This window comes from Neolamprologus brichardi, chromosome 14, assembly GCF_056152115.1.
Source record: "Neolamprologus brichardi isolate AB-2024 chromosome 14, ASM5615211v1, whole genome shotgun sequence".
Classification (NCBI taxonomy): Eukaryota; Metazoa; Chordata; class Actinopteri; order Cichliformes; family Cichlidae; genus Neolamprologus; species Neolamprologus brichardi.
This window is the reverse complement of record NC_142117.1, coordinates 25,468,880-25,478,645: the sequence shown is the minus strand read 5'-3', so window position 1 is coordinate 25,478,645 and position 9,766 is coordinate 25,468,880. Positions and strand designations below refer to the sequence as shown.

The 9,766-nt window shown below is 39.4% G+C and overlaps 1 pseudogene; it reads right to left on the bottom strand.

Annotated features, from left to right (window-relative positions):
- Positions 1-1,965: 1,965 nt before the first annotated feature.
- LOC102780125 (extracellular calcium-sensing receptor pseudogene) lies at positions 1,966-5,550 on the bottom strand (annotated as a pseudogene).
- Between the last annotated feature and the right edge of the window lie 4,216 nt (positions 5,551-9,766).

Below are 9,766 nucleotides of genomic sequence, written 5' to 3'. Positions count from 1 at the left end.
ATGAATTAACAATGTAAATCACAATTCATTACAAATGAATATGTAGAAAAAAATAATTTTCCAATACATACTTTTATAGAGTACGTTTATACAGTACTCTTAGAGTAAGTTACGGTCATCCATTCACTTCCACTTTCACATCTGTGATGCATAGATGTGATATTAAGATCTGTCATCAGTCTGATACTAATTTCATTCTGAAGTTTACATGACATGCTAAGGAAAATTGACACCATTGAACCCTACTCTAAGAAACTGTCATGGATTTAACAATGTCTTTGAAGTGTGGTTTAAGATAAAGTGTATAATGATTTTACATCATGTGTAGCACCATCTTGTATCAGTACAGAACCTGATGTCACTAGGTTGGTTGTTTGGTGTTAAATTTTTTGCTAGATGCACTGAAATGGGGTAATCCACCTGTGGGCCGTAATGTTTGGGTTTGTAGATCACTTTGCAAATGACAGTTGTGTGGATAAGTACTTGCTTGAGTCAGTTGCATCGGTGGTTCACCAGACCCACAAGTTGAAGTTGACACAGTCCGTTCTGTGTTTGCCGTTGAGTCATGTGGAAAAACCAAGCGTCACATCAGCTGGCAGTGTAGATGTCCTTAACGTTCAATGAGTAACCTAGGCTAAAGTTATTTGTTACACTACTCGATACTTTCTCATTAGTCTGTAAAATGACCAGTTATGTTGTTTGGATGAGCTGCATTTTATTGCATAAAATATTGCTGATTGCATCCAATGGACATCTGCTCTGCCAGCTTGGTTTGTATACTGACCCAGCATGGAAAAATCAGATCTGGCTTTAACCTGTTGGTCCAGTGAACCCCTGGTTCACCCATGCAAACAGCCTCTCCTCTACAAAGTCCTCATATATAAAGTACTATACAACACTCAGCATTACAGTTAACAAGTGGATTCTCCCATTTCAGTGCAGCAAGCCATCAAGAAAAAAGAAACACCTATTGCTTAAAACATGGAAGGTGAAAGTGGACAGTATCCTTGTTTTTTTAAACATAAAATTCATTTCCACTGCTAGGAGCAGTATGACTCTTTTTAGAGCAGTGCTCCATGGAGTAACTTACCCTTAATACATGTAGAGTTTAATGTCCACCTTCAGTAGCTAAACTTTGTGTCACTGACAATGGGCCAATCTACCTGGGAGACAAATTCCATTCAGCATCAGCAACAATGTACCAGATGTGAGATGAAGAGCTAACACAACGCAAAGGCAAGAGTACATGATCAGCAGTTTAGAGGTATTTTAGACATTCAACACCAACAGATTTTTTTTTTATTAACTGTAATTTTTGTTTACACTAACAACTCATGTTCTAAAGTACCATATATTGTATTTCATTCTGATCTTACACCAACGAAGAGCTTGACTGTTATTGCTGTTACCAATTAATATTAAGAGAAAAAAGTTAATCTTTCCTGATTTCATTTGCTATGTATCTGTGTCTAGCTGCTCTTTGAGAATCATGAATAAAACACATCCATAGACAATGCAAAGCAACTACTGTCATCAAGTTAGACTGTGCTGCAGTCAGCAATGGTTATACATGGAAGCCTGTTGATAATGAGAACAAACAAGATAGAGAATAATAGATACTCTTACTGTTTTTATCAGCATTTTATTGCATGTTATTCAAATCAAAACATTCCCGAGTTTGACAGAACAAAATAAAAGCATGTCATGATGAATGTGTAAATGACTCAATAACCTTTAGCTATCAGTCACTTGGTATGTTTTTTGTGTTGTTTTTGTTGTTGCTGTTGTTTAGGTAAGTTGCAAAGTAAGTAATAAAAACACATCACAAAGGAGAAGTAGTTTCTATAAAGACAGTATCAATTGGAGTGCATCCTGCTGACAGCTTCTTTCTATTCTGACAGGATGGTGACCAACTAATTATGTATAAATGATCAAATTAAAATCCCATTTTACCGCATTCATTTTTCAGAGTGAATTTGGTGCCTTCTTCCCCATCATGTATTTCTTTGTATTCTTCTCTGGTTTCGTTAGGATTATATAACATTTGGGTATGAAGATGCAAATTAGCAGTCCAAAACTGGAAGCAAGTATAGCAAATATTTCTACAGCAACACTGAACTTACCAGGAGAGCTGACATATGCTGGGATAAATGTAATCCATACTGCACAGAATATCAGCATGCTGAAAGTGATAAACTTGGCTTCGTTGAAATTATCGGGGAGCTTTCGAGCTAAAAATGCAAAAATAAAACATAAAATAGCCAGAAGTCCTATATAACCAAGCACAGCCCAAAAGCCTATAGCTGAGCCTAGAGCACACTCCAATGTGATCTTGTCTTTAATTTCCTTAAAATTCTTAAATGGAAAAGGAGGAGAAGATGTTAACCAAATGATACATATGTTTATTTGAATAAGAGTAAATGCTGTAACACAGAGTCTCTGCTGTGTCTGCCCAAACCATTTTTTAACATTACTACCTGGACGTGTAGCTCTGAAGGCCATTAAAACAACCATAGTTTTTCCCAGAAGACAAGAGATACAGAGGACAAAGGTGATGCCAAATGCTACATGTCGGAGCATACAGGACCAATCAGAGGGCTGACCAATGAAGGTCAGAGAACACAGAAAACACAGAATTAAGGAGAAGAGCAGCAGGAAGCTCAGTTCAGAGTTGTTTGCCCTGACAATAGGAGTTTTCCTGTACTTGAAGAAAATAAGAATCACACCAATCGTCATGCATGCTCCGAATAAAGATGCTGCAGTGAGCAGTGCACCCATAATGTCTTCATGTGATAGAAACACTGCTTCCTTCTTTATACAGGCATCTCTTCTTTCATTTGACCAAAACTCAGGTAGACATCTCACACAGGTGACAGAATCTGGAAATTAATATTGAAGTAGATGTTACTCTTACTGAGTATAATTGTTTATGCCTGCATTTGCATCTACAACAACATCCATGTAATATTCTACTGGTACTGTACAGTCAGAAGATGATAACCAACAAATATACTCAGTGACTGCTACACTGTTTTGTGGTTTGGTGAGGATGGACAAATGAGACATTTAAAGTGTTCAATAGCTCTTGTGATTATGGCATATTTTTTGTTTCCATTTTAAAGCAAAGTGCATAATGTTATAATTTCTTTCCAAGGAGCACAGAAGTAGAAATGTTCATATACAAATTCCTGAAGCTCTTCATACACCTCTGTTTTTTGGATATAAAAATTGGCAATGAAAACAACCTCAAATACTATTTTGGGACCTCATTTCTGTTATTGAGAGGAGAAAAAAATGAACTCAATATTATTTTCCATCAACAACAAACACCAGCTACGATTGAGAGGCCTAAACAAGAATTATTATGTCACAGTAAGAAAGTGGACTACTGTATGTATAAATATGATTTTGTAAGGCGCCAAAATAAATACAGAAAATAAAGTGAACTTATGCAATTTAGCACAGACAACTTTTTGATTTCTTCACATAGTTCATCTTTCTGAACTACTCCACTTATACAATCCCAACAGAGCACTTAGATTGTCCAATCACATGCTCAACCTAGGTCTCGACTTAAGTCGGCAGGTGATCGGGCCTTTGCAACCATGGCACCTAGACTCTGGAATAACCTCCCTGTTCATATTCGTACCGCCGAGTCTATCCAGTCTTTTAAATCTTATCTTAAAACCCATCTTTTTACTTTGGCTTTTGATTCTAACTAGTTGGCTGTTCTAGCTTGTTGTGTTGTTACCTATTGTTTGTTGTCCTGTTTTATTGTTTTGTCTCAATTGTCTCATGCTTTTACTGACTGTGAAGCACTATGGTCAACATTGTTGTTTTTAATATGTGCTATATAAATACATTTTGATTTGATTTGATGTCAGAAATTTTTATCTCACTTTATTTTTCAATTCAAATTCACGACTGAGACCTGGATGAGCACCAGAAAATGGATGGATGGTTTCCACTTCACCCTATACCATATTCATATTGATAGCTAAAGAGGTTTTTACTGTATAACCATATCCACACTGTACACTGAACTCAAGATTACTCTAAACAGAAGACTGTGTTTTTATTATGAATGTTGATTATGTGTAATATTTATAATTTTCACTTTGTTGTTGTTACTCCTTTATACGTTGTTTTATTATTTTGGTTGTATTGGATTATTATAAGGCATGAGTCCTTATTTTGACAGTGCAGCATCACAGTGTTAAAATACCAGCAAACTGGCTGTGTATAAGAACCTTTGCAGAAATCCAAAACCACCAACCAAAACAATGCCCAACTTAAAGCCTCTTTCCTTTCTATATTTTTTGAGAAATGGTCTGAAAACCACGCAAACATTCCTTATTAACTGTTCATATAGAGCTACAAACTGGAACTGTGTTCTTGATCATGTCTTTATCTTTCTACAAATGAAAATAAATATAATAAAAATTCAACATGTAATATATGGTAAAGATGGGATTTAATTTTCATTTCTATATGTGGCTTTACTGTTCATAGTTTAAGAAGGCAATCTGGATGCTGATGTTATCTGCAGTAAATATAAACAAATTATTTAATTTTAAGAACAGAAATTCTCCAATGAGCTTCTAACATGTGTTGGAAGTATTTATAACTCACAATAACTTGCCAATGAAATGCAAAAAGCCTTAAAAAAATATCACCACACCTGTAACGTTGCTGATTTCTCCCTCTGCACATCTTATACAGTCATAGCAGCAAACAGGCCTTCCTTTCTGGAGAACCTTGCGTGTTCCTTGGGGACATTTCTCACTGCAAACTGACAAAGGCACCTGCATGAATTTTAAGCAATTTATTAAAATTGAAGCATTAAAATAATGGCAATAATAATGCAAAATAATTTAAATACAAACTGATATGTTAAAAGTAAAATAGAAGGGAAAAATGTATCGCAGCGTACCTGCTTTGAGTTTCTTGCCCAAATTAAAGCCTTGCTTTGCAGATGTAGCTGTTTTTCTACAGCTAATGATGTATCATACAGACCAACTGTTACAAACTCCGCAATTCCATTTTTTCTTGGCTGCCAGTTAATAATGTCATACTTTGCTGCTGGATCTCCATTCTCATTAAAATAAACCTCATCTCCTTCCTTTGTTGTGAAGTGACTCTTTCGTATGTGTTGTAGAATCTAAGACATATGACATAGCTAAATTAGTTTTGACAGATATGCTGAAAACGGACTGGCTGAAGAATATGAAAGAAACCATTTCTTTAAATTAAAACTATTTTCTTGTCAATGTGACTTAATATGAAAAATATAATTTAAGCAATTAAAAAGCTTACCATGAATGGATCTAGCTGCACATTTTTGTTACATGTTTTGTTACAACTGAGGATATTGTGAAGTGCATGGGCCACTGCATACACTCCTTTGTAGACATTGTTAAAGATAGGCATGAGAGACATGTCAATGAAGCTATTTTGAACTCCAGTCACATCTTCATGTCCAGTACACTCTCTCTGAATGTCTGCTGATGACTTCAAGTCCTTGAACTTACAACTAAATAGTGTCTCCCAGAACTCGGTAAACAGTTCATTATTAGACGAATTCAGTGGCTTCTCAGTCAGTATGAAATTTCTTAGGCCACTGACATGTGCTATGGGAATGGAAAGACCTATGGCACCATCCAGTATGTGATGTATGTCCATTTCTGCAGTTTGTGAATCAAATATCCAAGACTCAGTGCCTACCCACTGATACCCAGACAAGTTATGGTAGGAAAACTCTCGTAGCAGCACATTCAAATCTGGACGGGAAAGGAAAGTAACAATCACCTTGGAGGTTGAAGCCTTTATAATTTCAATTATCCTTTGTATTTTGGCATATGGATCTGTTCTAAAGAAAGGTACAGAATACTCCAACCGAACCGTAGTAAAGGGACCTCTGGCTAATACGTCGGGTTCGTGTCGGGCTCGTAGCCTAAAACTAGCTTTACTTTGTTGTCTGGGTCAAGTTTGCTAGCGAGAGACAGAGAGAGGCGTTGAAAGGCTGCTCCAACGGAACTTATTGTTTTCAGAGGAAAACACGAACACGGTGTACAGTCGAATCTTAATAGCTTACTTACAACTGGGCTCGTCAGGCACTCTTCTTGGCTGCAGTGGTTATTATTATATTTACATGCTTCCAGCTCCCGTTTTTGCTCGATGACAGCTCGTACTTTTCCTTTTTCTCCCTCCCTCGCTCACAGACACATAACGTGTATGGCAGTCCATTCTCCCTGCAGCACGGACTACACTGCCTATGATGCTACATTCTTTAGAGCTATACTGGTAGCATTCTGCCTATTAGCTTAGCACAACAACAACAAAAAGGCCTCTCTCACCCAGGAAACACGCAGAGAGAGAGAGCGGCACCCTGTAACCATGGCAACTGTAACGCTGCCACCTGGAACAACAGAACGTAGCTGTCAAACAAAACCCAAACAGTCCTGACCCGCCACAATATGAAACAGGGAAGTACCGCCGTGTAATCCATTTATTTCAACAAAGTAACTGTATTCTAAATACCACCTTTTTAAATGGTAACTGTAACGGAATACAGTTCCTTATATTTTGTATTTTAAATACGTAATACATGTATTCCGTTACTCCACAACACTGTTCATATATTACTGTATACATGTTTATGAGGGCATATTTCAATTCATTTCAATTCAGTTTTATTTATATAGCCCCAAATCACAACAACAGTTTCTTCAAACCACTTGATATTGTAAGATGAAAAACCTATAATAATACAGAGTAACCCCAACAATCACATGCAATCACTTTGGTGAAAGTGGTAAGGAAAATTTCCTTTTTAACGAGAAGAAATCAATGACAGAGGGGTGGCTGTAGCTCAGGTGGTAGAGCAGGTCATCTACTGATTGGAAGGTTGGTGGTTCGATTCCTGGCTTCCCCTAGTCTGCATGCCAAATATCCTTGGGCAAGGTACTAACCCCAAATTGCTCTCCGATGCATCCATCGGAGTATGAATGTGTGTGAATGTTAGCTATAAAAGCACTTAGAAAGATGTGCTTGTGCGAATGGGTCTGAATGGGTGAATGCACAAGTTGTGTAAAGCGCTTTGAGTGCTCAGATGAGTAGAAAAGCGCTATATAAGAACCAGTCCATTTACCATTTACCATTTACAGAGCCAGGTTCAGAGAGGTGCGGCCATATGCCGTGACCAAGTGGGGGTTAGGGGAGGGAGACAGGACAAAAGCCATGCCGCGGAAGAGAGCCACAGATTAATAATAACTTATAATTAAATGTAGATTGATGTATACATGGTGAGTGAAAAGGGCTGAGAGAAGGAGAAACGCTTAGTGTATCATGAGATGCCAAGTCTATTGCAACATAAGGGTGGATTCAGGGTCCACCCGATCCAGTCTTAACTATAAGCTGTGACAAAAAGGAAAGTCTTAAGCCTAATCTGAAAAGTACAGAGGGTGTCTGTCTCCAAAATCCAATCTAGGACCTGGTTCCCCAAAAGAGGTCCCTGAAAGCTAAAGGCTCTGCCTCCCATACTACTTTTAAATACTCTAGGAACCACAAGCACATCTGCAGTCTGAGAGTGAAATGAGTATTATGAGGTCTCAAGATAAGATGGGCCCTTGTTATTCAAGCCCTTTTATGTGAGGAGCAGGATCTTAAATTTGATTGTAGAATAGAATACAGAACAAAGTGGAGAATTATATAGAAAAAGAGAAACATATACAAACTAGTGGACATGTCCACATGGCCTTCTCAGCTTTCCAGCTGACTCCTCTCCTCTCTCCCATCCTGGCGTCACTGAAAAAGGAAGACACTAATTAGGAGGATAAGGAACAGCTGCCCTGTCAGCCTCACTGGCATTGCCCCTCGAGCCTGCTGCTTCATCCCTCCCCTGCACCTACCCCAAAGACACATCCCCACCACCACCCTCACCACCTGGCCGAGACTGGGGAGCCATCTGGCCGAACCTACTCCCCCTCCTGTGGGTGTGGGAGAGGAAGTCGGCCATTGCCATCTGAGGACCAGGCCTATGGATCACCTTGAATTTAAAGGTCTAAAAAGCCAGATCCCACCAGGTGATCTGGGCGTTGGCATCCTTCATGCGCTGGAAGCACTGCAGCGGAGCAGGGTCTGAGCAGAGGGTGAACGAGTGTTCTGGGAGGTTGCGATGGAAATTTTTTTTACCTTAGTGTACTGATCACGTGTTCTGACGATAGTATACATATGTATTAGTGATATTAGTTATATATGAAGGATAACTTGTTTCCCACTCGCTGGTTGAACAAGAAGGGTCTTTGCAACTGGAAGAGGGAAGTAACACAAGCACTTTGTCTCCCGGTGAAAACTGCCTGAGTCTAGCCCCTCTGTTGCTCTGTGCTGCTGGGACTTGAGCAGTGTCTCTCATGATAACCTCCCCAAAGTGTACAGCTTTGGTCTCAGGTCCAGAACCTACTGAATCTGATTTTTTGCTGGGCTTGGACCTTCCTCTCAGTTTTCTTTAAGCAGGTCCAACACCCCTGCGGCTTTCTGCAGGGGGCACCTCACGCACTGCAAACAACAGAGGGTCTAACCAGCGATCACAATTGTGTTCATCCTTATGAATGAAATTCCGAATCATGGACTTTAAGGTCCATAATCCACGTGGATGTCCGGCCAATAACATCTGGCCATTATTCTTTCCAGAGTTTTGTCATAGACAACAACAACTGTGTGTGTTCCTCTGTGCGAGTATCACAAATTACTCAATAAAGCCTATCATTTAACAATATGAAGTGCAAGAAGGTCCATGCGGCTTCAGGGTGCACCAAGTAATCATTAATTTCTATCACTTAGTCAAAGTCTGAGTGTAGGGGTCATCATGAGATTGCTTCAGTGGAAAATTTCATGGGGCAAATCGTTGGAGCCAGCAGGACCTTCTAGTGAGGTCTACTCAGTCAGTACACGCTACTAAAGGTTATGATCGCATCTCCACACACTGCCTCAACAGGTTATTACACCCCAGCCAATTCATTTCCAGAATTAGGGGATGCAACAGGCACGAGCTAAGTGCAACCTTTATCCCATCTAATAGAAGAAAGTATGTGAGAGTAAAAAAAAAGGAATTCTGACACCCATAAAATTATATTTTTTTCTTGTTCAGCAAGAGCATCAATGGTATGTCTAAATTAGGTTGCTATGACCGTATGTGTTTGTTTTTGTGTGGACAACGCACTGTGGTATGTTAATTAAACTGTCCAGGAGCCCTGCTGCGATCAGTGCGTGAATGTACAGCTCCGAAGTGACTGGTTGCAGGTGGAGGACCCACCTCTTAAATGAGCGCTGGAGCGCTGCCGGCGAGGGAGGTTCTCGAGCTTCTCCCAATACCTGAGCAGTACGCTTGTGACAACCGCTGGCTGTGGTTCCCTTTAGCAGTTAAGGAGGTGGAATGGGTAGGGGTGAGCTGCCATTTCTTTTGATCACTCATTTTTCTTCTGTTTTGTGTAGGTCAAGGAGGTCAGACTCAGCCTTTGGTTTTGGCTTTTGTTTTCTGTAAGGTTAGGTGTGTGGGAATACGAGTTTAGTTTAGTTTATTATTTTGGCCTTGGCCCACCCTAAGTTGTTGACTCTCGTGTTTTGTTGTTTCTTTTTCATTATGTTGTAAATAAATGGCATTGCAATGAACAGATATTTGTTTCTTGTGGCTGCTTGGGTATTCGGTGGGGTGGGGGTGGGGGGTGCTTCATTCATGTTATGACCTCGCCCCTAGACAGGTCGTAAC